The sequence below is a fragment of the Cygnus olor genome, chromosome 2 (assembly GCF_009769625.2).
Source record: "Cygnus olor isolate bCygOlo1 chromosome 2, bCygOlo1.pri.v2, whole genome shotgun sequence".
Taxonomy (NCBI): Eukaryota; Metazoa; Chordata; class Aves; order Anseriformes; family Anatidae; genus Cygnus; species Cygnus olor.
The window spans coordinates 117,603,774-117,629,926 of NC_049170.1; the positions used below are offsets into that span (position 1 = coordinate 117,603,774).

Genomic DNA, 26,153 nt, shown 5'->3' on the forward strand with positions numbered 1-26,153 from the left:
ACTGGAGCCAGGCTGAAGATGCAGGGTAGACCACAGTCTAACACCCATCTGTCAGGGATTATTTGTAACAGCTGAAATTTTGTACCTAAGCCTTAACTTTTTGCAGAGTGGTTCATGTTTCAACTTCTGGGCAAAGCTACAACTTTTATTCCGTCCATAAACATGGTCTCAAGTGAGGATATACAAATGATTTTTAATGCCAGGAATACAGCAATCATTTTATAAAGTGTAGCTGTATCCGCATGTATTTCAAAATACTATGATCAATGATATCACTTGCAGATGACATTTCATATTTGAATTCTACTCTCTCTTTTAACCATCACCTTCAAAATGTGAAGCTCAAATAAATAAACTCTTCTATATCCTCAGTCATCTTTTATCTTTCTGGCTTTCTTTTGTAGACTTATAAATGCTATAGTCTTTAGGTTAGTTGGTTTTGAATCCTTGTCTTTTATCAATTATTTGGTTTCCAAAGCGGGGAAAAATTTGAACTTTGCAAAATTGATTTTTAAATATACAGAGGGCAATTTTATCTTCTTTTGACAAAGAAATGGGATAATTTCTGTGTGATAATGCAGAGAGAATTTTTTTTAGCGAGGATAATACAGAAAAAAAGCAATTGATAATTTTCTTAGATTCTACTATTTATAGCCTCTGACTTGTTACTTGCTCTTGTGATAATTGATTTTAATAAATTAATTACTAAGGCAGATAACAGGTAACTTCACTGAAACTAGTTAAAATCCTTTCTTATAATTTTATCCAAATTATCTCATAGATTAAAAATACCCATTAATGAGATGCAAGCCAATTACAGACTAGCATAAATAACAACAGTACTGAATATGATGTACAGGCTGCATGTAAGCTTTGGTATTAAGGAATGAGTTTAACTCTATGAACTTCACAGTCTGACTCCTTTGAGATTCTCTGCTGTTTGGTTTTAGCGTAGATGGGTCTAAATGCTCCAAGCTTTGAAATGATTTGAAAAGCTCGGAATTTCAAAGTAAAATTCGCATGGAATTTATGGAATTGCTAATATCCTGTTTCCATGTGAAAAGAGGGATTTAAATGTATAAGCATATTCAGTTCGAGCCTGAACAAACCCCCATGTCTCTCTTCGGGTCTACATGAGTGTGAGTTTTAAACGGATTGACACGAGCTCTTGAGAAACAAATCACAGCAGCAAGAAATATTATGGAGCATAGCAGCACTTTCTTTTAGCCACCCACAGACTGTAAAGGCTATTTTGGTCTCCATCATTTCCCCTGTCAGATTTTCAGATTACAAGCCATGGTGAAAAATGACACATTATTTTATACACGTGACAGATACTGGTAAATCAAGTATTTGCTTCAAGTTTAGTTTAATCTAGATGTGGGGAAACAAGAGAGAATATATTCCTAAACTTTTCTGGACTCAGTTGTTTGGATTGTTACCAGTCTGTGAACGGAAATTAAAAATAATACAGAAACTGGGAATGTACTCTGCATTTGTATTTCAATATAGTGAGTACCGAGAGTTTGATGCTGCTCATAGATGACCTTGTGACCTACTTATTATAAAACTTGTGATGCCTGTCCTTGAGAGAGTTACATTCACTATTCTGATAGCTATCTTCTCCAAAAGTGGGTATTGAAAATAAATGAATTCTATTTTGATAGAGTCAATGAAAAGCCCTTCACTACTGTGAGTTTAACTTCCATTGGTTTGATATTCTGCTTAAAAAGATCTCCTTACAGACTGATAATGTCTTTTTACTGAGTATTTTGACAGGGATAAAATAAGACTCAGTACTTTCTAGGAACTAAAAGAGCATCTGGAGGTCTATTTAAGGCACTTTGTCATACAAAAAAAAGTATGTGTAAATGAACATCCGTGTAAATGAACAACCATGCCTGGTTTCTGGTACAGATTTTCATGCACAAAATAGGAGTACACCTTGTCTCCATTTGCAGACTGGAGTGTATTTGATATTGCTGATGGCTTCAAATTGGTAATGAGCTATGTTCTGTCAAGGAAGGATAACCAGTGGATAACCATGATGTGTTCAGATGTAGTAAGACCTACTACATGAATAGACAACCATCTGTTGCAGTGATTTTGGATATAAAGGCTTTTCCTCCACTCCCCAAATAATCTGTAACATTTTTTTTATGTTCATCCTAATTTTCCACAACTACAGGTAGGTTTTTTTGCCCTTTTTCAAGGCTCTAGTTCTCTCCTGTTCAAATCCCAAAGCCTCCACAGTAAGGGCCTGGTGTGATGGATGTATGCACCAGTGTTTTGTTGCCAAATGTCAGAATCACTGCCCACAATTAAACTATGCTTTAGCTAGGAAAACAAACAAACAGATTGGGTGCTGTAATAATTTTTCTAAGGAAAAAGAGGACAAATGACCTCTTGTAAATAGATAGTCAATACAATTTTACAAAAGATGTCACTTGCTTTCTTGTGGGGTGACATTCTTCCTTTTATCCCCCAACCCCCCCTCTTTATAAACAATTCTAATAATTCCATTCTAAATAATTCCATTTGTTCTTCATGCTTAGCCTCTATTATTTCATCTTTTAACACTGTTCATCTTCTGTCACTTCATCTGTGTTAGTGACTCGAGTGGTGTCAGACTGCTGATGCTGCAGAACCTACAACACAGCTGCCAACCTACTACCAGCTTACTATGTGATACTTAATGAAAATTGCCCATACTACACAAAAACAATTCTGTCTCACCCACTCTGATTTTAAATGTTAATTCACCTTCTTGACTACATGCTAGACTTACCTGAAATGTGATTTCTACTCGTATAAAATCGCTATGATGTATTCATGCTGCCTGAAGCAACAATGCAAAACAAAATTAACCTTCTAATATTGTGTAAAACTGGCAGTCATGCATATTTCGTACAATCATGTGGATTCAGCTTTATAATGATTTAAAAATGCACACTTTTCACCTGGTTTTCTAGTTTCTCTTCAGCATATTCTTTCTGCTAATAAAAGTTATAACTAGCATGTGTATTCTGATAAACATAGGAAGAGTTTGAAAGATCTTGCAATGAAAATGTTAACATCTTTCTCTTGCGAAAATGAATCTTGCTTACACAGACTATCCTACTCTTCATTGTGACACAGAAGAGAGAGGTCTCCATCAAAGATGACGGCTCTTCCTACAGCTAGAGGGAACATGGCATGTATCAATTTATCAGTACACAGGCTTTAAAGTAGTGTGTGAAGGTGGATTCAACAGTGAACACATCGGAGGCTGTCCCTGCTGGAAGTCTGCTGTGGGATTGGGTCTAGCTGGGGTAGTTAGCAGATGGTAACAGATTATTCACATCCATGTTGTTTAAAGACTGTGCTCTCAAGGGTGGAGTGTTGTCTTTCTCCACAGAGCATGAGCAAGGAGGGTTACAGCTCCACTTCTGGAGGGTTACAGCTCCACTTCTGTGCTTGACTGGGAATAGTTTTCAATTCATTACATTTCATTTATTTCAATTGTCAGACATGTATTTAAATCATCCTAGCCCTAATATATGTATAATTGTAATCATTTATTTTTTCAGTCTTGTCAGGGGAACTGTCAGCTCACACCGTTCAATCTTTCAGTGGAACCACAATAGGGCAGATAAGTTGGTTAGCTCGTAGCTATCAAGAAGTGTGTTAACATCAATCAGTATTAAGAAACAGGGAAAAATAAGGATCTGTATCTCTAGATGGGAACTGAAGTACAAATCTGTTCAATTAGGCATGAAACCTATCACTGCATATTCTCATGCATTTATCAACTCAATGCATAACTATACCCTTCAGAGCAACTCTATTATCTTTGCATTTAGCTTGCACGAAGTTGCCTTTTAAAATCCTTTTTCCCCCTTAATGGCTTAACACGCATTATTGGAGTTAATATTTATAAAAGGAATTCAAAGGGAACAGAAACATTTTTGTTTGCAGCAGCTCGGCAGAAGAAGACTAAAACTGTAAGATTCGTAAGGGAATTACCTCTCATTCCACGAAGCCTGAATAAGAAGGAAGAAAGAAGAAGAAGGCTAGCAGAGAAGCTGCGGGGGAAAACTAAACGGGAGAAACTGTGGGGGAAGTTGAGCAGAAAGAAGCCGGCGGCCGGTCGAGGGAGTGAGGGGGAGCGGCCTGGGGACTCCACCGTCGTCGAGTGCGGGGTCTCGCAGCCCTGTGGGTCCATCCCCAGCCCCATCGGCGTCCCCAGCCCCGCCACAGCGCCCGGCCCGTTCCCGGGGGAGGGCCTCTCGTCAGCGGATCTAGCGGCGGGGCGGCGCCACGGAGCGCCCCGGCAGCGCCGGGCGGGGGTCCCGGGCGGGGCCGGTATCGCCGCGGCGGGCTGCGGCCGCGGTGGCGGCGCCGCGCCGCCTCGCCTCGCCTCGCCTCACACGGCCTCGCCTGTCCGCTCTTCGCCGCGGAGGGGCGGCGCTGCCTCCCCGCACGCCCCCGCTCCGTCTCCGGGAAGGGCGCGGGGAGCCCCTCGCTGTCCCCCGGCTGGCCGCGATGCCGCGTTAGCGGAGCCCCCCCCTTCTCCCCGAGGAAGCTGCCGGGGCTGTGGCTGGCACCATGGGCACCGCGCTCCGGGGCGCGGCGGCCGGGCTCCCTGCGCGCTCCGGCTGAGCCGGGAAGGGGATGCGTCGGCGCCCGGTGGAAATATTTTGGAAACGGCGCGGAGCGGTGCGAGGAGGACGAGCGGCACGGCGTTTCACCGGCTGAGAGGAGGAGGTCTCCCGGCGGTAGCGTCTAGGCAAGTAAGTGCTGCTTCTTCGCCGCCTTACTCCTGCCTCGAGTGACTTCTTTCTGCTGCCTGCCTCCCACTGCTTTTTGCGGGCGGTGCGGGGATGGGGATGGGGGTGCATCCCGGGAGCGCCCCGCCGCCCGGCCGGCAGCCGCGGGGAGCATCGAGGAGATGCAAAGCACCGTGCCTTGTTGTTCCCTTGTGCACGGCTGCAGCCGGATCGCAGGAGCCTCCCAAGTCGCTTCCCACCCGTGGCTCCTGCTGGAGAGGGCTCTTGGTGGCTCAGGCTGCGCGTGAGCCTTGTGGACACGCTCGGGGAGCGGGGGGGTGGTGAACCCGGAGCTCTGGTTTTCATGCCTTTAACTTTCTCATGTCCTGCCTGGAGATGTTCTCCGAGGTGCTTTTTTGCTGCGAGGGTATGGTTTACCCTGTCGCATTTGTTAGCTCGCTTTTAGCCCACGGGGATTTATTGCTTGGCTGGACATTGCCGTGGAACAAAAAGTTGGCCGTAATGCATCTCAGTATACAGAGCACGGGTTGCAAGCAGGGGACTAATTCTGCGCTTGGAGGAACTCCACTTCAAAGGAGCAGGCCCACGGGTCTGTAATCTCCTGTTAAAACCTCACAGAGCTCAGAGCAGAGCTGTCACATGCAGGAGAATGAATACTCCTGCTCACCTTTCGGCACAGATAGCACGTAAGCTAAGCAGCCTGCCTTCCAGTATCTGTGAAACACCTGTCTCTGAAACGCAGGGGATAGAGAGGTGAATTCTGGGCTGGTTTGGGAGAAGACAGAACTTCAGACCGTGTTTAATTAAGTTTGCTTGTATTGATTTCCTTGGCATCTTCTCACTGAGCCTGAAAACTACGATCTTTTACAGCGACCTTGATGTACGTTCTGTTCGAACACGAGAGCATCACAGAATAAAAGCAGTTACACAGATTTATAGCTCGGCTCTGACAGTTCACTAACAGCTCCGACAGCTCCAGGGAACACAGTAGTTTCAGCAGGGGCACCGGGCATGGTGTGTGTGTGTAGGCTTGGGGAAATAACTCACTCACAGAGATGAGAGTGTAAGTTGCAGTGTTGGAAGCGTACGCTCCTGCAGAAATGTCGGTGTGTGTGAAACATTTGGTGGGTTTTGGATACTTCTTTTTTTAATCAGTGAGATCTCTAGCAAAGCTGTGTGTGGGGGCAGTCTCAGAGCTTTCCAGGTCGAGGAACTTTCCTTTGCTGGCAGGAGCAGATCTTCTTATAGGCTGGAATACACATTTTTACTTAGATGCAAAACTAATAGGATTAAAAGATGTTGGGTTGGCAGTACAGTGAGTACACAGCTAACTCAAGTTTATAGCAGAAAGATAAAGTGAGCCTTTCCTGTAATGGTGGATGGAGCTCCCTGTGGGTAGGCTGGCTGAGGGGGACGTCATTTGTTTCAGTGCAGTTTCAGGAGAGCTTTCCTGTGGTTCCTATTTCTGACTCCCTGAAGATACTGTAAAACACAATTAGACTAACCATTGTAACGCTCCGGGACACAAATTCGCCCATTACTTAAAGCACTCAGCTTCTGCGTCATACCAAAAAAAGTGTAATTTTTAATAAAGTGTACCTATGGTTTTGTTGTAGTAATTCCTTCCTCTGTTGCAGAGTGGCAGGCTTTCACTAGGCATGTGCAAGAGAGATCATAAAACACTGAAGCATGCACTGATCTGGAAGTCATTTGAGCTAGATATCACATCGGTGTTTTCCACAATTAACATAAGTAACTGCTTATACCTGATTACATAAATAAATGGGTTTTAAAAATTGTATCAGCTTTGCCACTTCTGATGCATATTACAGAGCCCAGTTCTTCCTTTTATTTTTAGTTCTTCAGATTAATCTAATGTTATACACTCTCTTTGCCTCAAGAGGAAGAAAACATACTTTAATGATGTATCACTTGGCTTTTGCAGTGTCTTGTCCCATAGCTATGAGATAATCTAATGAAGATCCCCAACACTAAATTAAAGAGCATACTGCTCTAGACTTTCACTTACAGCCAGGTTTTCATTCTGTTACATGGCCAAAGAACCAAGTTTTCACAGAGTCTGATAGAAGAAAAGAAGCCTTCCTTTTTCTGTTAGAAACTTGAAAGGGGAAGGTAAGACCTAGGGTCTTTACTTACAAAGCGATGATTTCTAAGATACTAATCAAAGCCCTTTATCTTCACATATTTTCTTTAACTGTGAATTGGAACATATCAGAAAACCTTTCTGCATATTTATACTTTAAAATGTGTGTTTTTATTAATTTTTAAGAACTCAGGAGTGTCCATCATACTGTTTACTGTAAAGCTATTCTAGCATTTCCTTTAACGTGCTGTATCACAATTTGCTTGTACCTTTTGAATCAGAGATTTCCAGAGTATAGTATAATCAACTTTATGGTATACCTTTTTAATTTAATACTATGCAAAACCTTTTAATAGAGAAGATGTTGACTTGACTCAGAATTTTCAGGGTAAGCTCAGACATTACATTTCTTTCTTGATTTTTTCCATATTTGCTCAGATGTGCTGTTTGACTTGTCAGACATGTTTCATGAACTGACAGAAAGCCCTGTAAGCAAAATTAAACATATCAACAGTTAAGTAAGGTTTTTCCAGTCAGTCCAACCAAGTTGAGTATATCATTTCTATTAGTCTTAAAGTAAATATATACACTATATTTTAAAAAGAGCTGTATTCTGTTCTCAATTCTTCACTCTGAAGTGCTCAGACAAGTACTATTTCTTTATGCTTGTAAGTTAGCACTGGCCCTTGTGCCTGAGCCACTAGGAAAACTGAAACTGTCAGTATTCCTTACCAGTTGTCTTTGCCAGGTTTGCTTGCATGCATTGTTAAAAAGGTAAGGATTTGTAGCAAATTATAAGTGTCAAATGGATTTAACATGTGGTCTTGGCTCTTCTCGTGACTATGCTTTCAGTTCAGGTTTCCAGAAAAAGAACTGAATGTGGGTGGGTTGAATCCCAATTTAAATCTGCTGCATCAACATGCACCTCTGGCAGTCTGCTGTGACATTAGCTCAGCATGATTACAACACAGCCTACCTCCGGTATTTGCCCTGAGTTTTACCTGCCGTAGCTGGAAGACTAAGAAAGCTTTACTGTCATTGTGGCCAACCTAAATTTTCTGCATTCCTGTTGCAGATCAGAGAGCAGAGAGAAAGAGGAAGCATACATTTAAAAAAAGAAAAAAAAAAAGATTATGCTTCAAATATACTGTTCTAATTAACACCAGGGAATGCAGTGGAGGCCCTGTCAGTGACATTCACATGCGTATTTAATTGCTAACGGGAGACATCTGTCCATCTTCAGAGATTGATTTAGTGTGTGGTGTGTCTACTCCTGATGAAGAAGAGGAGCTATATAAGTGGAAACAAAGCTTTCTTCCACTGCATACTTGTGGCTGTCATTGTCATTTGGGACTCTGAGCTGTATCTTCAGAAAATAGCTGAAGTTGGCCAAAAGAGGTGGCTCATGCCATTGTGTGATGAGTCTGGAGGTGTACGACCCAAGGGCTGGGCTCTTCCTTGAGGACTTGTTCTCCTCAATTCATTAAAGTAATGGGCAGAGGGAGATTAATTAAGAAAAATGTTTGGTATGGGATTAATTTCATGCCTTGCTCTCCAGTTTACATTGGGTGGTGTTGGACAAAAATGTACATGCTGTTCATTGTGATACTAGAGTGAGTAGATTTTAGTTACCTGTGTGCGGTTGTTCTAACTGACGAGGCTTTGCTTGTAAAGCCAAAACATGGGTAAATGTTGTTGTTGTGCAAAGTTTGCTGTGCCACTCTGGTGTTCAGAACAACTTCAGTGATGAGGCACGGATCGTTTTTGGAAGGTTGTGCAGTACCTTTCCCCGTGAAAAGCAGGAGGTGCCCCGCTGCCAGGAGCTGCACACAGCATGTCCGTTTTGCTCTGAGAATGGAGATGGATGTTCCCGGTATGGCACAAGCCCCGAGACAGAGTTAAAGCCTAGAACTGGAGCTCGCAGGGTGCGTTGCAATGGCCACTGAAATTTCAGTGTGAGATGTGACAGAGGTAAGGGCACTGATGTTTTCCTCCTTCTATACCTGGATTGGAACTGAGTCTGTGAAAGAGCTCACAGTTTCAGTCGCCTTGAGCACAACTGATTGTTGGTTCAGTTGACTATTCTGCAGGTACTTATAATCTAGATCAAATCTTAAGATTGCTGGAATTTTTATTTATTTGTTAATTTTTTGCTATGATATATTTGCTGCTTGCTGTTAGGTTTGGGTGTTTCTTGCCTGGTTTGGTGAGATTTTCTTTCAAAGAGGTGCTATTTAAACTGATGTCATCAAGCACTTCTGAAGTGTTCATTGCTTGGAGTTGCTGAAATAATGGTATCAGAGGAACAGTTCATTCATCAGACTATGCTATAGGTTTTTTATTATATTTTCTTTTCTTGCTTTTCAAGCACAAACTTTTTTCAAATAGGGGACAGTATACTGGCTTTCTTGAAGATGTTAGAAATGACTCTTTCTAACAAATGACTCTTTCTAACATGTAGAAATGCTACGTTGCTTCTGGTCAAATTAATTAAGTAGACTTACATTTAAGTCTGAACAAAGGCTGTTTGAATAAAGCAGAATACACGATTTTTTTCTTCGTCTGTAATACTAAATTTATTTAAAAGAATATGGCTATCTGTAAAGAAGTAAGAATGAGAGTGTTGTTGATGGCATTTGTTTTTCTTCCCCTTTCTGTCAAAAACTAGATGGAGTTTGAAATCATCCTGTACAGATGGCAGAATCTGACCAGTGAGAGTAATCCCATCCTGTGATTATTCCTCAGTGTAAAGATTATTTTGCTATTTTTATTGAATTTCATGTAAAATTCTCAGTGATTCCAACAGGTATAATACCTGGTTCTCAGAAATCTTCTCAAAGTTTGATATTCTTCCATAATATAGTTGTTATCATTTGCCTTACTATAAGAACACTGATTCTTAATTGCATAATTGTTTCTGAAATTCTTTTTATGAAACGCTTTGCTGTTTCTAAATATATCATCATTCAAAATTATGTGAGATAGCTTTTTCTAGTCATCCACATGGCAAAATGTTTTGATTGACTATTTTAACAGTTGTGAATAATGAACTGTATGCTTCAGCTTCTCCTACATAAATGGACATTGATTTTTTTTGGCTTGCTTTTGACCCCTGAAGAAGTAAAGCAATTACAATTATGCTTGCATCTCTTCTCTTTCTCTTATTGTTTCATGTATATTATAAACAGCCTTTGAGAACTGATCTACTTTAATCAGATTTTTTTTTTTGAGTGAAAAAGGAGGCAAAAATCATTGGCTCTACGGTTGTCTTGCAGCTCTAGATTTCATCACACACAGCTGTTTGCCTGTATCCATTATCAGTTGGTCTCACAGCTGAATGTTCCTAAATAAAGCAGAATTCACAAACAGTTCATTGTATACCTGTTTTAATCAGTTATTAAATGGCAAACATTTATGAGGCAATATATATAGGTTTGGTCTGTGCAGGGCAATTATTGCCATGTAATAAAACACACACGGGTGCATGCACAGAGCTCTTCCTGGGGATAGATTTATGAACAGGAATCAGCATCAGGCCTATGGGTTTTAAAAATCGGAGTGCCTTCATTCTAATTCTACGCATTATGTGTTTTGCTTTTTTATGAAACAACTTTATGAACACAGAGTGTAATATATAATAAAAAGTACTCTTTTCAAAATCAGCGTTAGGCTTTAATAACATGGAGGAATGGATTTGAAAGCAAACTGGGGTTATAGTTCCAGGAAACCAGAGCGGTTAATGCACTATGAATATGACATGTTTGGCTGCTGTCAGGGGTGCAGTTAGTAGCAGGGCTCCCTGTTGGCAAACTAAGCAACTCTATTAATGTAAGTGCAAAAATAACTACTATATTGATTTTTCAGCTGAAGCAACTTCTCAGTCAAATACAGTGACATTCATGAGAGAATTTTTCCAGAGAAAGCTTGCTGTAACTGTTAGACATTTCTAAGTAAAGTGTATAGAAATCGTGACAGCACCTGCAGATTATTACTTTTCATTTTTCTTTAAATCACTGAGACTGGGAAAGGTGTTCCTGGATAACTGAATGCACAAATACACCATGCCATTAGTCTTTCAACTAGCTAATTCTTAAGCATCTGTAGTAATGGTTCATCGTATGCTACTTTTCACAAGCTGATGTCTTTTGTAATTGTGAGGTTGTCTGGGCTACTTTCTTGGCATGTCTTCATTAAAATTACCTAAATTTCAGATTGTTAATCTGTTTTATAAAGCAACTTCAGTTTTTACTACATTCAGTAGCTTCCCCCTGATGGGGTGCTGATCTCACTGATCAGTAATTATACATTATTTTTGTTGTATTGTTATCTATGCTCTCAACACCATTTGAATAGCTGTATATTTTTGCAGTTTACTTCTGTTTTTTTTTTGTTTTTTTTTTTTTAATTCCTATTTCTGAGAGACAGACTGCATCATTCATTGCTTGCTTTGACTAATGGAGAAATCCAGTTGTTACTGGTGATTTGGTATTCCCATGTGTTGCTGTGATCCTACACAACATGTCCTTTTATGTACCTCTTACTATCTCTTTTCTAGCCTCTTCATAATGATATTACCATACTTTTTCCTGAAATGAGAATTTCAAGGTTGATCTGCAACATTATTTGTTTTGCTCATGTAGTACAGTTTACATCCAATTGATTGTTTTCTCAGGTCTGAGATTCAGTAGGTTTTTTTGCATACAATTGCTTATTAATATTAATATATTGTTATTTGTGTACTCTATGTTTACAGAACTGAGTCCATGACTTTTTCTGTTTGAAATCAGACTTGATTTTGGCTTTTATAATTACTCTTCACAGTTATATATTAGCTGCAATTGTCTAACTTCAGCAAAGGCATGTTTTGTTTTTTTTTTTTGTGGGAAAGCATTTTGTGAAATGGGAAAAAAGAAAAATTTGGTGACCAGTTCCCTCTTGGCAATTTAGGAAAACATCATCCAGCATCTCCTTAAATAAACTGGACCTTTCTGTTAGAGTTGCACATTGTATACAGACACCCCCACTTTCTTTTTTTTTTTTTCTTTCAGCATTAAACAAGATTACTTAAGTCTTATCATTTGCAAGTTTATTTTCAGGTTTCAGCCCTGAACTTGCTCTTTTTTTTGTGTAAAAATGATAGTTTGTCTTGATACAATCTTTCTGTTTGTTTGTTTTGGGGAGGACTATGTAGGTTTACTGGTCCAATCAGTTACCTTGTCGTGTTGCTGCTGTATTGAATATTGTCTCTAAAGAAAGCTGATAATGTGCCAAAGATCATAATCTTTAAATAATTGATGTACAGCTGCTTCTGTTATCATAAGTAAGATGGGAAATTCTGCAGTTCTGCAGGAAAGATACCGACATGCAGATTGGTTGGTATGTCTAGTTAAGGGAGAAGTCTGTCAACCTGGGCTATATATGCATATCCCTCAGATTCCTGACAGGCAGGAGTGGAAATGATAGTAAAACTCGGGAAATGTTTTAAATTATCAAATCTTTGAATAATAATCCTTGAATACTTTGTTAAGAGAATCTAATCTAGTGTGGCTGAATGGCCAGTATGTGGGAGAACATTCAGGTCATAAAGGGTCATCTGGCAAAGACCTGAATCCCTCAGCCACCAGGTTCTGTGGCTGAGATGTCTGAAAGAAAGTATAGGGTGTGGGTAGTGGAGAAGGACTTTTGGGGGAAAATACAAGCTCAAATGACATTTTTTGTTAATTCTTTATTTCAGCCTTGTGAATCCAGTAGTTACAAGAGAGTCTGATTCTGTGTAGGTAGACGATCTGAGCAGAGTGATCTGGACAAGCTCCTGGGAAGGTCTTGCATCTACGAAAAATGGAATTTGTAGCCTGGTACAGCTTCTGCTAAGTGCCTGACACCCAGTGGGGTTTAGGATTGCATGATGCTGTGTTTTAGGGGAAGAGTTTTTCTCTAGCTGATACAGACCAACACCTCTGCGAAAGTTAGTCCTCAGAGTATGGTGCCTACTTCACCACATTGTGTTATCTTCTAACACATTTTTCTTACACTAATGTTTGCTATGGGAGATTCAAAGAGGAATGTATTTTGATGTTTTTATTCAGTGTTCATTTTCAGGACATGTTTTTATTCTTAAACACTATGAAGAAACATGAGGACTGTCTTTTCTAAAAAAAATATGCCATAGAAGAATCAAATATATTTTCTAGGGAGTAACAGTAGGGAAGGATTAAGACCTGATTTGAAGTGCTACTTGAGAAATAGCTGCAGACTTGGTACGTGTCCTGTAGTACTGAAGGGACAAGCTATGATAACTTGTCATAGGAAATCACAGTCAGGGACTTAGCCCACATATGCAGGTGAATGTAGCTAGATGTGCTTTCTTAGAACAAGGCACGGTACAGCTGCTGACCTTAGACATTATAATAACATTCATGCAGGGAGAGATGCTACCTTTCAAGGGAATTTCTCAGCCTAACTGTGCATACCATGGTAACATCAGTGGTGGAACCAGGAGGTATTCACTGAATCTCAATGCTAAAACCCCAAAGAAACTTACAAGCATCTTTCCCCTACTTGCTTCTTAAAGGAAATAAAATAATGCTTTCCATGTGTCAATGAAATGTTTACCAAATGCAGCAGAAGCTTCTGCTGATTTACAGTGCTATGAAGGGCAGCAGTGATGACCGTTCAGCAGATAGAGTGACAATCCTTGTGTTTTAAGATGCAGATAAGATGTCACATCCAGCTGTTCATTAGAAAGAATGATAGTAGGTGTTTAAGGGTACTGATAGGGAACTTTGATATTTTTCACTATGGATTTTTCTTCAACTTTTACTGACTGAAGTCTAAAATGACAAAACCCTTTCTCTGCTAGCTACTGCATAGTAGTTCTGACTGCCATGTGTACACAGCAGTATGCCTGCTATACAGGTCTTCAATGGCCACAGGCCTGTAAGCTTGAGACTATCAGTAACTGCATTAGTGAATGTCTAAGTAGACTGTAAGAAGGAAGGAGAATAATGCAGTAGGCGTACTTTTGCAATTCTTTATGCTGTGTTGGAGAGAGTATATATATGACCCTTGAAGAGAGGAAAAGGTGAGTAGCTGCATTTTTAGACAAAGCAGACAAAGAACTGTAAGAAGAACAGAAGCAAGGTGTTTGATGAGAAAGCTGCTGTCTGGGTTCTTAAGGGGAAAGTCGTGCTTCCAAGATTGCACTTGTTCAGTAATTGAAATATGTCCTTGAAATACAGACCTGTTACTCATGCAGAGGAGCTCTGCCAGAAGGATGTTCTCTGCCCATCTGAGAAATGTCTGGGAAAGACTGTAGCTGTGTCACTGCTCCCCAGAAGCCCCATAAATTCCCCATATTTAAAGCAGGACCTCATGAGCAGAAATTCAGTTGCATCCTTAGGCCACTCACTTCTGCAGCCCTATTTGAGGTCTTAAGGCTATCTGAGATTAGCACAAAAAGCAAAGTGGAAATCGGTGAGACCCTCAGGTTGTTTCATGTTAGGAGAGATGCAAAAGTGGCATCATAAGGATTTCTTTTCTTTTCTCCCTGACATACATGTATATACACATGTATCTGGCTCAAGATAAATGCTGCAATAAATTGAACTTCATGCGCATGCTTGAAGCAGACTCTGCAGTAGTCTGTAGGGACTAAACAGAGTTATGGATCTCATTTCACAATTCTAATTTCCTTAGGAAAATTGTCAGGGCACCTTCCTTTCCAGCAAGTAGAGCTGGAACAAATAGCTGGAACCACCTCTAAAGGCACCTGTAAAAGTGTAAAATTATGATTGTAAGCTTTCTAAATGATAATTCTACTTCTGAGACTTTAGATGAGAAGGAGGCCGCCTTCATGGATCATATAGTGTCAATATCACTCCAGTTAGAAAATGATACACAAGATTAACTGCATTCTTCATTATATGTCACCAGAATTATCTTCTCTGCATGGTGGAAAAGTATTTTAGATCTTTCTACCTACAGAATCTCTCTGCAGACATTTAATGTGCAGGAAAAAGCATCTACACAAAAGCTCACAAAAACCATACTGTACTTTGAAGTTCTGCAATTACAGCTAAATGTTGCTTTCTGCAGATTTATAGCATGTAAATAGTTTGAGACGATACTGCGAGGAAAGCTAGTCCTTTATTTTTAAAAATATACATCTGTCGTAGTAACCCATATTTATAAATGTATAAACTGTCCTGCTGTGTGTTTGAAACCTATCGTTTTACCCCAAACACCCATCTGTTTGTTCGTCAAAGCATTTTGTTAGCTTCAAAAGAAGGTATAATTACATAAATACCATCTTTTACTTAAAAGAAGTTTTTTAACACCATCTGACTAAAATACAGAAATGATGAGAAAAAAATGAAAACATGCCATAATTATGGTCTCTTATACAAGGCAATTGTATATACAGTACTGGGGCACATTCAGGGTGTAGATTGGGGTCAGTATTTGCCCTTTGATTTTTTGACTACAAACAAATCCGGCACAGTCAGTATACATGCAAGAAGCTCTAGATTGGGAATAACAGTGTATATACTAAATAGCACCTATTGTGCAGCCTTTGATTTAGGATGTGGGTCCCTCTAGAGTCTGCAAGTCAGACTTCCAGAGGGATGTATTGTTTAAAATTGTAAAATAAAGTAAAGCAAAAAATCAATAAAGAAGTAACTTATAAAAATAATTACTATAGTCTAAATCATAGATCAGCGCCATGTGCAGCCATAGGCTATGTTGGGGAGCTGGCATAGCCAGGTTCTTAGTCACAAATATGCAGAAAGGACAGTCCATGACGTACTCAATAAAGCTAATTGAGAAGGGACAGCAGTTACATTCTCATTTGTCCTTCTGCTATTAATGCACCTAATAGATCCATACCTCAGGATGTATTAAAGCCCTGGACCTACAATCTCAGGATCTAGCATTTAAATATTCAGTGAAATGCTATATTGGTCCCAGTGGTATCTTGTTTGTGTGAACTGAATGAATAGGTGATTGACCAAATATTTGTCTTCCTCTCAACTCCAGTGTTTTTGTTTGTGTGTGTGTGGTTTCTTATGGAAGTCTTACTTCCCAGACTGTAAAAAAACATATTTTATGAAAACAGTGATTCTCATTTTTTATCTGTGCACATTACGTTATTTGTGCAGAGTTTGATAATAGAGACAAGAAAAAAAAATGAGCCAGAATGAGGTTTGGTGCTTGAGTCTGGGCTCCAGGAAATAGCTTGTGTATTTAACAAAAAGGTTGTTTTGGGTTATAAAAGACAAATTTTTCCGTTGTTGTTGTTGTTGTTGTTGTTTTGCTTTGTTCTAAGATGGAAACTTACTGTGCTACATGCAGCAGATACCTAAGTTGATGGATACTGCCTCTTGAAATCAGAAGGCTCCTCAGTCCTGTAGTTGCTGTAAGGAGACACTGCATGTTGCTCTATATATACAGAAGTGGTTTCTTGGGATATTCTTCATCACTGCTTTACTGCAGATTTCCCTAGCAGTCTTGATTCGCTTGCTTGGAAGGAGAATGCAGATGTTTTGTCAGAACATGGCAGGCATGACGTGTGACTGAATCATCTCTGTCTTCCTCTGCCACAGAGAGGATGTTCTTCTACAGCAAGCTCAGTTTTCATCATTCTGGGAAGTCTTTGATTTACTGAAATACACTAGACAGCTTCTGAAGTGTGAAATGATTTATATGTTGGTCCCTTCCGTCTGAGTAGCCACCTGCTATCTTCTGCCTTACTGGAGTGCTCCCGCTAAAAGAAAGTAGATGATGCATATCAGAGATTTTTGTGGTGACATCCTTGTTATTTACAAAGATTGGCTGTAACGTTTCCTCTTACTATGTCAGTGAACATGCCGCAGATAGACGCTTGCGGTAGAAACCCACTTGTTGCATTTGCCGTGAGCATTGCACCACTCAAAGCCCTGTTTCCTCTCACAACCATGACTGATGCAATGTTTTTTCTTGCATTCCTTACCTGTTGTGGCCCATCAAGCGTTTAGCTCCCGTGCTTGCAGTTAGCAGCAGGAAGGCCATGCATTGGGTTCTTACTTTCTGTCTTCTCAGGTCTTGAATATTTCTGAGATTTCTATTGAATGTTTCTGAGATTCATAGTTCTGAGATTAACTTGATAGAAAGCCGTGAGATCTTCAGCATAATATTCCTATAATAGCAGTTATAGAATTATAACACTGATATAAAAGTAAGTAATTTGAAGAAATGGTAAGTGCCTGAAGTGGAGGAATTTTCTTTACTGTTCACATGTAAAGCATCTTTTAATGAGGTACAGGGTGCTGCCATGATAGAAGTGAAAGCAACTTGAGTTACACTCTTGTCAACTCGTCCATAAAACTTCAGGTATAATGTTTGTTTCTATGACTGGTTAGAGATACATCCATACAGAGAATAGCTCTGTCTTAAATTGTAAATATATTCCTCTTAAATTGCATGAGGTTTAATTTTTGCTTTTCAGCCAACTTTTTCTCAAAGGGATGACAAAAATGATAATTTGGTAGCAGCTCATGTTCAGTATTTTTGAGGATGGTGTCTAGTTAGGGTATCACATTTTTATATATATATATATATATATATTTCAGTATGTCTGTTGTGATTTGACTGTATATTTTTCTAATGTGTGTGTACACATACATTTGTAAGAGATAGACACCTATATGTCTGTGTTAAACAGGATATACTGATAACCTTGTCAACCTTGATAGCACTGGAATTAGAAAATCTGTAATAAACCCATTTCTGACTGTGACAGCAGCCACAGTACGTGACTGGGCTTGTGTTCTTGGGTATTCTTGTGGCTTGTTGTAGACTTAGATAATGCACGTACAGGCCTGTGCATGTACTGAAATTGACTCTCTTTCAGATAATCTTTCCCATGCCGCATACCATCCTCAAGCCCATTCACAGTCACAGCCGAAGGTCATCTTCCAGGCCTGACTATGTTAAATCGTCTCTTTAAATGCCTCTGCTGGTTGTTCTCCTCCCTAACATCAAGCTGAAGCTCTCTTTGTTTTCCAGGGTTTTGCATAGGAAAGCTGTGCATTAGGTTTTATATTCAGCAGCTTGCTGAGGTTGTTGTTGTTGCCACCAGTCCACCACTGAGTTGCCTGTTCTGTCCCTTGAAATTTCCATAATACATATCTTCCTGTCTCAAATAAAAGTAAAAATGTTCTACCTACAACTGGCATATCTGCTTTTATAACCTTCAATTGTAAATTAACTTAACTTCCATACGGAGCTGATTTCCAGCCTAAAACAGAAATTTTGTTCAGTACTTTGTTTTGAATAGCTTTATATTAATAGTTTCATACAATTCAGTGAGATCTTAGCATCTAATTTTTGAGCAACCTAAATTTTGCCTTTTTCCATTTTTTTCCTTCTGTTTTAATAAAATCTACCTACTGTATGCTCTTGAGTAATAAAGCATCTTGTCACACAGCCTGAAAATAGTATTTCTTGTTTTAATAGCTACACTTGAATATTTAATTTGCAGTTACTTAATATACATTTATTCAGTGAAATTGTCGAGTCTTCTTGAAGTGAACGTTTTCAGATATCTACCTTGAGGCAGTACATATCAGACAAGGACAGATTACCTGGAAATTTACTTTCAGCTTGATAAAACATCCTTGGTTTTGTTTGTTTTTTAACTCTTAACATTTGATGGCAGTCAGGACAGTGGTTAGTGATAGATTTCTTGGATTTAAACCAATTTCTACTGTTTTAGCAACAGGAAATTGAAAGAGTTAGTGTCCAGAATTTAGTTTTAAAGTACAGCAAAATGATTGGAGAGTGAACAGCTTGAACAAGTGAAATTACACATCAGTTTGACCATACAGTGAATTAAAAAATAAAGAGTGAATTGGTGAAGGAAAATGTTACTTTTGAATTTAGACTGCAAAAATGTGGAGTTTGAGGAAGCACAAAAAGAAGATGTGTGGATCCTGGTGAAAACTGAAAACTGAAGTTTTACCCCAAACTACTTTCTTTCTGTGTAGTGTTTTTTCTTACTGAATTTTCAGTTAATTCCAAAACTGTAAATCGTTTTAACTTCAGCCTCATTATCTCAGTTTTGCACTGCCAAATCTACTGAGTAGAGCAAAGGAACCGGAACTGAAACTTCTGAATTAGATTTGCTCTATGATCACCACATAGGCTTGAGTGCGTCACATGAATTTCTTTTGGTTCATTTATCCCATTTAGCTTAAATTCATACTTCATGGGCACATGGGTTAGTACTTTGAGACTTCATTAATGAGTGGTTACATAAAGGGTTATTCCATTAGTTAGAGACAGTGGAGCCACATAGTGTTTTAGATATTGATTTACATACATCTTTGGTTTCTCAGAGTATTTTGCATGATCTAGTAGCAAATTTCTGTTTACTTGAAGTCATTCTCTGATGTATCTTTTGGAAGAACATTATGCAAACCTGTAAAATAAATTGACTTGTTGTATGTAAATTTAAAATGAATTTGTCTAAATCTACTCTTGACATAAATTAAATTTGATACAAAGTCATATCTGCTCATTTTCCACTCTCTGTCTTAATTGATAAACAGCAAGGAAAATCATTTGGAGGTCTGAGTATTCACATACTGTAATACGCACTTGAAGAAATCTCTTTGAGACCTTTTTGTCTGTAGAGTCACAACTGCTAATTAGTTTTATTCTTTTTCTATTACAGCACTGTAGAAGTAAAAAGTGGACTTGTTCTTTTAGAGAACTATAAATTCCCAAAATAATTCATAATTTGTGTTAAAACAAACAGCTGAATTATGGGTTAGTAACCTGTGCTTCTGCGTACAGTTTGACAGTTATAACAGGAACAACCCCCCCCCCCCCCCCCCACGTTTTCCTACCCTAGTATTTAGTATCAAAACTCCTCTAATTTTGCGTGCAAATCTGCACGTGGATTTGATGCGATGTTACGTTCTTCCCATTATGGGTGAGAATTAAAACTGAAATATCAGAGTAATCTGGATGAAAGTGAAGAAGTAGCCTAGCATGAAGCCAGCTGGTAGTGCTGTCAAACCAACTAAACTTGCTTCAGCCTCGCTGTAGGCAGACTTGTGCTAGCACAGGCCTCCGTGGATTTTGTGTTGGTCACCACAAGACTTCCAGATCATACACCCTTCTGCCACATAAGCTTCTGAATTCCCAGTTTCCTAATAGTTACTGCTTTAGGTAGTTTTTTTGTTGTTGTTGTTGTTGTTGTTTTTTGTCTGCTGGTGCATAAGATTTTGAGAGAAAGTTACTAGTTTACGGAAATGAAATGGCTATTTATAAGAACCAGATGCTTTGATAAGAAACAGAAGGGGGCTAGGATGACTTCACCGTCTCACCAAATATTCATGGTTTTGGCAAGTCTTCTGATGTATTGGGCTAGTATTTGTAGATGTCAATGGCACTGTGTAAGTAACACAGTAGTAACATGGTCCCTTAACAAGGAGAGCAGAGCCATCCATCGTGATCCTGTCTCCCCCACAGTACCTGGTTAGTGACTGGTTCTGCAGGGTGAACCAGCCAGCCAGTGTATTAGTCACTGATGTGAGGTATTAAACCACTTACAACTTAGGATTTGGTATCCTTGCACGCAGTTGGCTCATTAGCCAAGATTTCTAGTGCCATTGCCTCTGTCTTCCACAGCAGTCTTGTTATCGTAAATCTTCAACTGTAGTTTATACTCAGACTGCCTCACCTTGAGGGCCACACTCTGCTTAATAAAAAGGTTCTGTTTCAATATAGTATTGTGGCATAGCATTGTGGATGGTGTAATATTTTCTCTTTAAATGGGATAATCCACATTGGTCTTGCACGTATTACATTTAGGTAAGTAGCTCTGTGGTCCCACTGTTGTGGTATCTCTGTTCCTCCACAGCAGTTATTAATTCTGTAAGCAGTGCTTTCATTTATCTTTGCTTTATTTTGAGGTGGTAGGTTATCCATCAAGAATAAAAGCTCACATCCCTAGTGGATGAGTTAATTGCCAATATGATTACTAATGGAATCTCTGTTTTATCCAGAGATGTGTTTGCACAAAATCTTTAAGAACTTCTGTTGCCAGTACTGCTCCCTCTACGGCCAATTTTGCTGAATCTTAGTACTGGGAGGAGACTGCAAACTCATGGATGCTTTTGGAGATGTTTAGACATGCAGGTATATTCTCAGTCGTTCAGCTGTGTGTGGGCTGAACAACAGGCAGCACAATAACACTAACTTAATTTTCTTAGACAATCAAATTAAGAAATAATGATGACTACACCGACATGTCCTTTTGTTTTCTGTAACTTTCTTTTGCATACTATGTTGTATTTCATAGAATAAAGGAAATGGGTATTTATAGAAAATGTATTGTGGGTCCTAGTTAAAGCTTTTTGTGTCCGAATTGGTAATTATGATACAACTGGGGAAAACAGTTTATTAACATAAATGGGGGTATGAGACATAGGCTTTCATCAATTTAGCTGATTGTTTTTTAAGTTACGGTTAGGGTTCTGTGGAACATTTTTCTAGTATTCAGCAAATGGGCTAAGGGATGCTGTGATCAGTGGCAATAAGCATTTTGCAAAGAAAGTCTCTGGATGAAAGACTAAAAACCTTCTGCCACATAATTCTGGGCTCCATAGTTCATCATCATCCCATTAAAAAGATTAAAGCAATAGAAGCTTTAAACCAGACCTGTCCAACAAAATGTTCAAAGGCACAGAAGTATCTTAAAACCTGATTCAAATGCACAGTGATAAACTTTCAGAGCCCCTATTTGTGATTAAACTTACTACCTTTTTTACTTTCTACTTTCCTCTAATTGGCATATGTCTTTCACTCATGCCAGATTTCCACTCTTTGAGAGTATAGTTAGCATACCTCACTGTCACGGAAAGAAGTATCACTTTGTACTGTTTCATTCTTTTGTCCATAACACACAAAATTATGTAGTGGAATTTTTTGCTTACTGATTGGAACTACAAATTTTTGCACTTTGAGCTTTACTGTTTCTTGGGGTGTCTCAGACACTACGAAGAGTTTTAGACAAAATTATGAAGTTCATTGCTCCAGTGTTTTGGGGAAAAGGTTGTTCCTAAAGTTACTCAGATTCTCCAGTGTTCATGCAGTGCCCTTGAAAATTAAGTGTAGGATTCAGACTTGATTTGCATTTTGAAACTCTGTTAAACAATTTAACACTAGAGCTGAGGGAAAAACTTCTCACTGATGGAAAAAATGGTGCAATTTGTAAATTGGCTTCTTAGTTTCTATGCAAATGAAAGGTGTAAAATGTTCTTGTCTGGCTGAATGTATTTGATGTAAAAATATTAACATTTTACAAAGATAAATAGTAGTAGAATTGTGCTTCTGGCAAGATAATAGGGCCTGCATGCTATGTATCCCTGGAAAGCTGAGAGCCTATGCTAAGAAGTCTATGCAGCATCAGAGTTGGGAATGCTGCAATAAATTTGTGCACAGGAATTTTTGGAAATAAATAAAAAAAAAATGTGTCAGTATCGCCTGTGCTTCAGAGGATATTCTTAAACCCTGCCAAGAAGGGAAATACCCAAAAAGTCTGGGTAAAGAGCAAAAAGAAATCTGAAAGATAAGTAATTACCTTGGCTGTTTGAATCCATGGAAGAACTGAATACAAATGTAAAGTAGAAAATGTGAAAGGTAAGGAATGTGATCCTGTGCAATTTTTTCATACATTTCAAGACTGCTGATCTTAAAGGCTTGTTCTAAACAAATAACAGGATCAGTACTCAGACAATCTGAGCACATCCATGTCACTAAAAAAAAAAGTTTTTTTTTTTTATTTTTTAGCAAGAAGATCTTTGTTTTTTAATGTGCAATTCCAAAACATACTGGTGGAGTTACATTCCTTTTATGTATTCACATATGAGTAACCTGTTTTGCTGAGTATATGATTTCACTTTCTTACATTTTCATCCTTTTAGTACACTGAATGTACCTTATACTCAACTAGAAGAAAATAATAATTTTGCTTTATCTGATGGCAGCAACCAATTGAGTAAGTTAGAACTGTTATTCTATGCTAAAGTAACTTTCATTTTCCAAAGGCTGACTAATCACTTCTCTGGAGTTGGAAAACGAATCAAACAAGCTTATATCACAAATGAAAATAGTGAGCTGTGTCTAATAAATTTGTAGCTCACTGAAAAAAAGGTAAGTTCACTGGGTCTGAAGCCAAGAGTAGTGCTACAGGGAATGCATAATGCACTGTGATATCATTTCCAGGGGTAGCTTTATGAATAAGAGGGTAGAACATATTAACAATTATGCCGATGGCTAGGAGTAGATTGAATTATAACTGCATTAACTGTAGTAGCAGTTTTACCCTTTTTATTTTCCTTGGAATTATTAGGAAATTATTTTCTTTCAAAAGGAAACAAAGCAGAATATTACCAAGCAGGCATATTGTTCTATCTTGACTATAATGAGCATTCATTGGTTGATGTGGGTAATTATCTTTTTGGAAAATATAGATTCATTCAGTGAAATCTAGCCTCGATCATAAAACAAATGAAACATAAGTGTCCGGCTGAGCAATGATGACATGGTCATTTTTAAACATCTGTGCTAAAATAGATTAAGGTTGATCAAAACCCTTGTGTTTTTTTTTAGTCCTCCAGTGAAGGAATTTACTAGGATTCTGCCTATGAGTTCCTGAGCATTAATTAATATAGAAAACAATGCCTTTAAGTGACATTAAATTATCCCAACAGAATACTAGTGTTTAGCCCTCCTCTGCATATATTGTTTCGTGCATATGATGTCAGGTGTGCTGCTCTGTGCTATGGATGGCTATTATGAACAGCACTTAGAACAGTTTGAGTTACACCCAAGACCAAAGAAGTCATAATGCATTTTATCCCTGCTGTCCATTTCCATGTAGTGATTGATAAAATGTATTCTTGACAGATCTCATGACTGATGAGGTTCATTAAGCTTTTGTAACTGAGAAATGATGCCTAGACTGCAAAAATGTCACCTAGAGACCTCGCTGTGTCCTTTCAGTACTTAAATGAAGCTTATAAAAAAGGTAAAATAGAGTGACTTTTTACACAGGCAGATAGTGATAGGACAAGGGGGAATGGCTTTAAACTAAAAGAGGGGAGATTTAGATTAGATATTAGGAGGAAATTCTTTACTCAGAGGGTGGTGAGGCACCGGCACACGTTGCCCAGAGAAGCTGTGGATGCCCCATCCCTGGAGGTATACAAGGGCAGGTTGGATGGGGCTCTGGGCAGCCTGGTCTGGTGGGAGGTGTCCCTGCCCATGGCAGGGGGTTGGAATTTGATGAACTTCAAGGTCCCTTCCAACCCAAACCATGCTATGGTTCTATGAAATGGGGCGTAGAGCTGACACCAGAAAGGCAGTATTTTAGGTAAAAGCCAGTGTGTAGAGGAGGAGGTGGCTGTGTTGCTCTGATCCGGCAGGTGCCGTGAGCTGTGGTACCAGGAGAGCAGTGTGTGCTGCAACTGTCCTTCATCCCTGCCAGCCATACTTGCACCAGGCAGAGGGAGCCCATCTTGTGGGGGCCATCGTGGGGACACTGCAGGCACCAGGCCCGGCCTGCTGTGCTGCCCTCCAAGTCCTGCCAGCTCAAGGGACACGTGGGAAGCACTGGGCATGTGTCTGATCTTGACATTGAGGCCATCTGCATGGCTTCCCTCCTTGCTGAGGTGGCTGTGCGTGAGGGCTGACTGCTGCATACATCCGTACGCTCCGTTACTTGATTGTACTGGAATATAGATCAGTGGCTGTCGCGTGGCCTCTTTGTGCAGTAAGCTAATGTTGTCCATAATTCACAATAAACATTTTTTTTTTTTAATGTGTGTGCTCTTATCTTATTTTCCGGATTTCCTGGTTATGCTGTAAGCAGACCTTTTAAAACCTCTTGGCAACCCTACTGAAACAAAGATGATGAATTGTCTAACGTCTTTTTGTGTACTGCATGACATTCTGTTCTTCTAAATAATTTATTTGCAGAGAAATTGAGATGAAAGCATGATTTTTTTTTAAATGTTCACCTTGACAATTTATGATCTTTCAAAAAATATTTATCTTGTGTCCAAGAACAAAAACAAAAAGAGACAGGTTTTGATATTGCATCAGTGGGTTCACTCCACTTTTATATGTTTCTAAGTAAAAAGAGATTTGAATCCTGTCTAATCAAACTTGAATCACTTCAGATGAAATGTTAGGACTCCTTCAATTCTGAAGACAGCATAAAAGAGCCGGAGTGCAGAGCAGGTGAGAGAGGTCACCAGAGAAGCTGTCTGGAAACTCAGTATGTTAGAAAGACTACTGAGTATAACCTGTTCCTCATTTGTCCCTGTTATTTCAATGTCTCGATCAGAACTTTGTACAGCCTATTTTAAATGTTTTGTGAATCTCCATCAGTTATGTTGAACATTTCAACAGTCATTTTGGTTTCTACAAAGTAATGTGAAAATAGCAAGTTGTGATTTCTTTGAATGATGTTTGGTGATAATCAGTATACTTCCATGTTGCAATACTGCTGGTTGTCAAAGTATCAAGTTGTCCTTCTGACCATTGTTGCACTAATGTCTCGTTATATTTAATGCACATCAATAACAGTTGTTATTATAGCTGTCATGGTTTTTTTGTTTGTTTGTTTTGTTTTTCTTTTAACCAGACATCTAAGCAGAATTTCCAGTCTATAGTCTGGCTTCATCAAAATCACTGTCTTCTCTGGTTTGGAGTCAAAGATAAAAAATGGAAGCCTTTTCTGCACATAATTCATACCCACTGAAGCATGTGTTTTAACTTTACATTCATTAAGATGATGCAAAATATTGCATTAACAGTAAATGTTGAGGCATATGTAAAATGACTCTAAGCTGCTTTGTGTCTAAGCAGTAATGGAGGAATTACCATTAGCCTTAAGGCAGGTTTTAAACTAGTGCAACCATGATATTAGGTTGTTCATGATTCTCAGTTGCTTTGCTTTTGGGGTACTAGTTCATTCCTTTCCGGAAAAGAGCCTCACTTGTCAGTGAAGGCATACATATGGTAAAAAAGATTTTCTTCTCTATATTAGCTGGTGGGTGAATGCATCAGTTAAATAAGCTAATTCCCCACACCTTTAGCCTGGAAAATGCTCTGAAATTCCAATAAACGTTTTATGGAGCCTGACCTGGATGTATCATAAGGTTGCGGATCATTTGGTTGTTGCTGATCGGCCCAACAGCAAGCTGTTGAATGAGAACATCAAGTCT

The 26,153-nt window shown here is 39.1% G+C and overlaps 1 protein-coding gene across 5 annotated transcripts in view; it reads left to right on the forward strand.

Moving 5' to 3' along the window:
• Positions 1–4,342: 4,342 nt before the first annotated feature.
• Positions 4,343–26,153, forward strand: part of SNTG1 (syntrophin gamma 1) — a 363,432-nt gene continuing 341,621 nt past the window's right edge. For 4 of the 5 annotated variants that reach the window (XM_040550360.1, XM_040550362.1, XM_040550361.1 and 1 more), the window contains exon 1: positions 4,343–4,772. The gene's annotated coding sequence lies outside the window, so the exon portion shown is untranslated. The remainder of the gene's footprint in view (positions 4,773–26,153) is intronic. The other variant, XM_040550363.1, reaches the window with a different exon arrangement.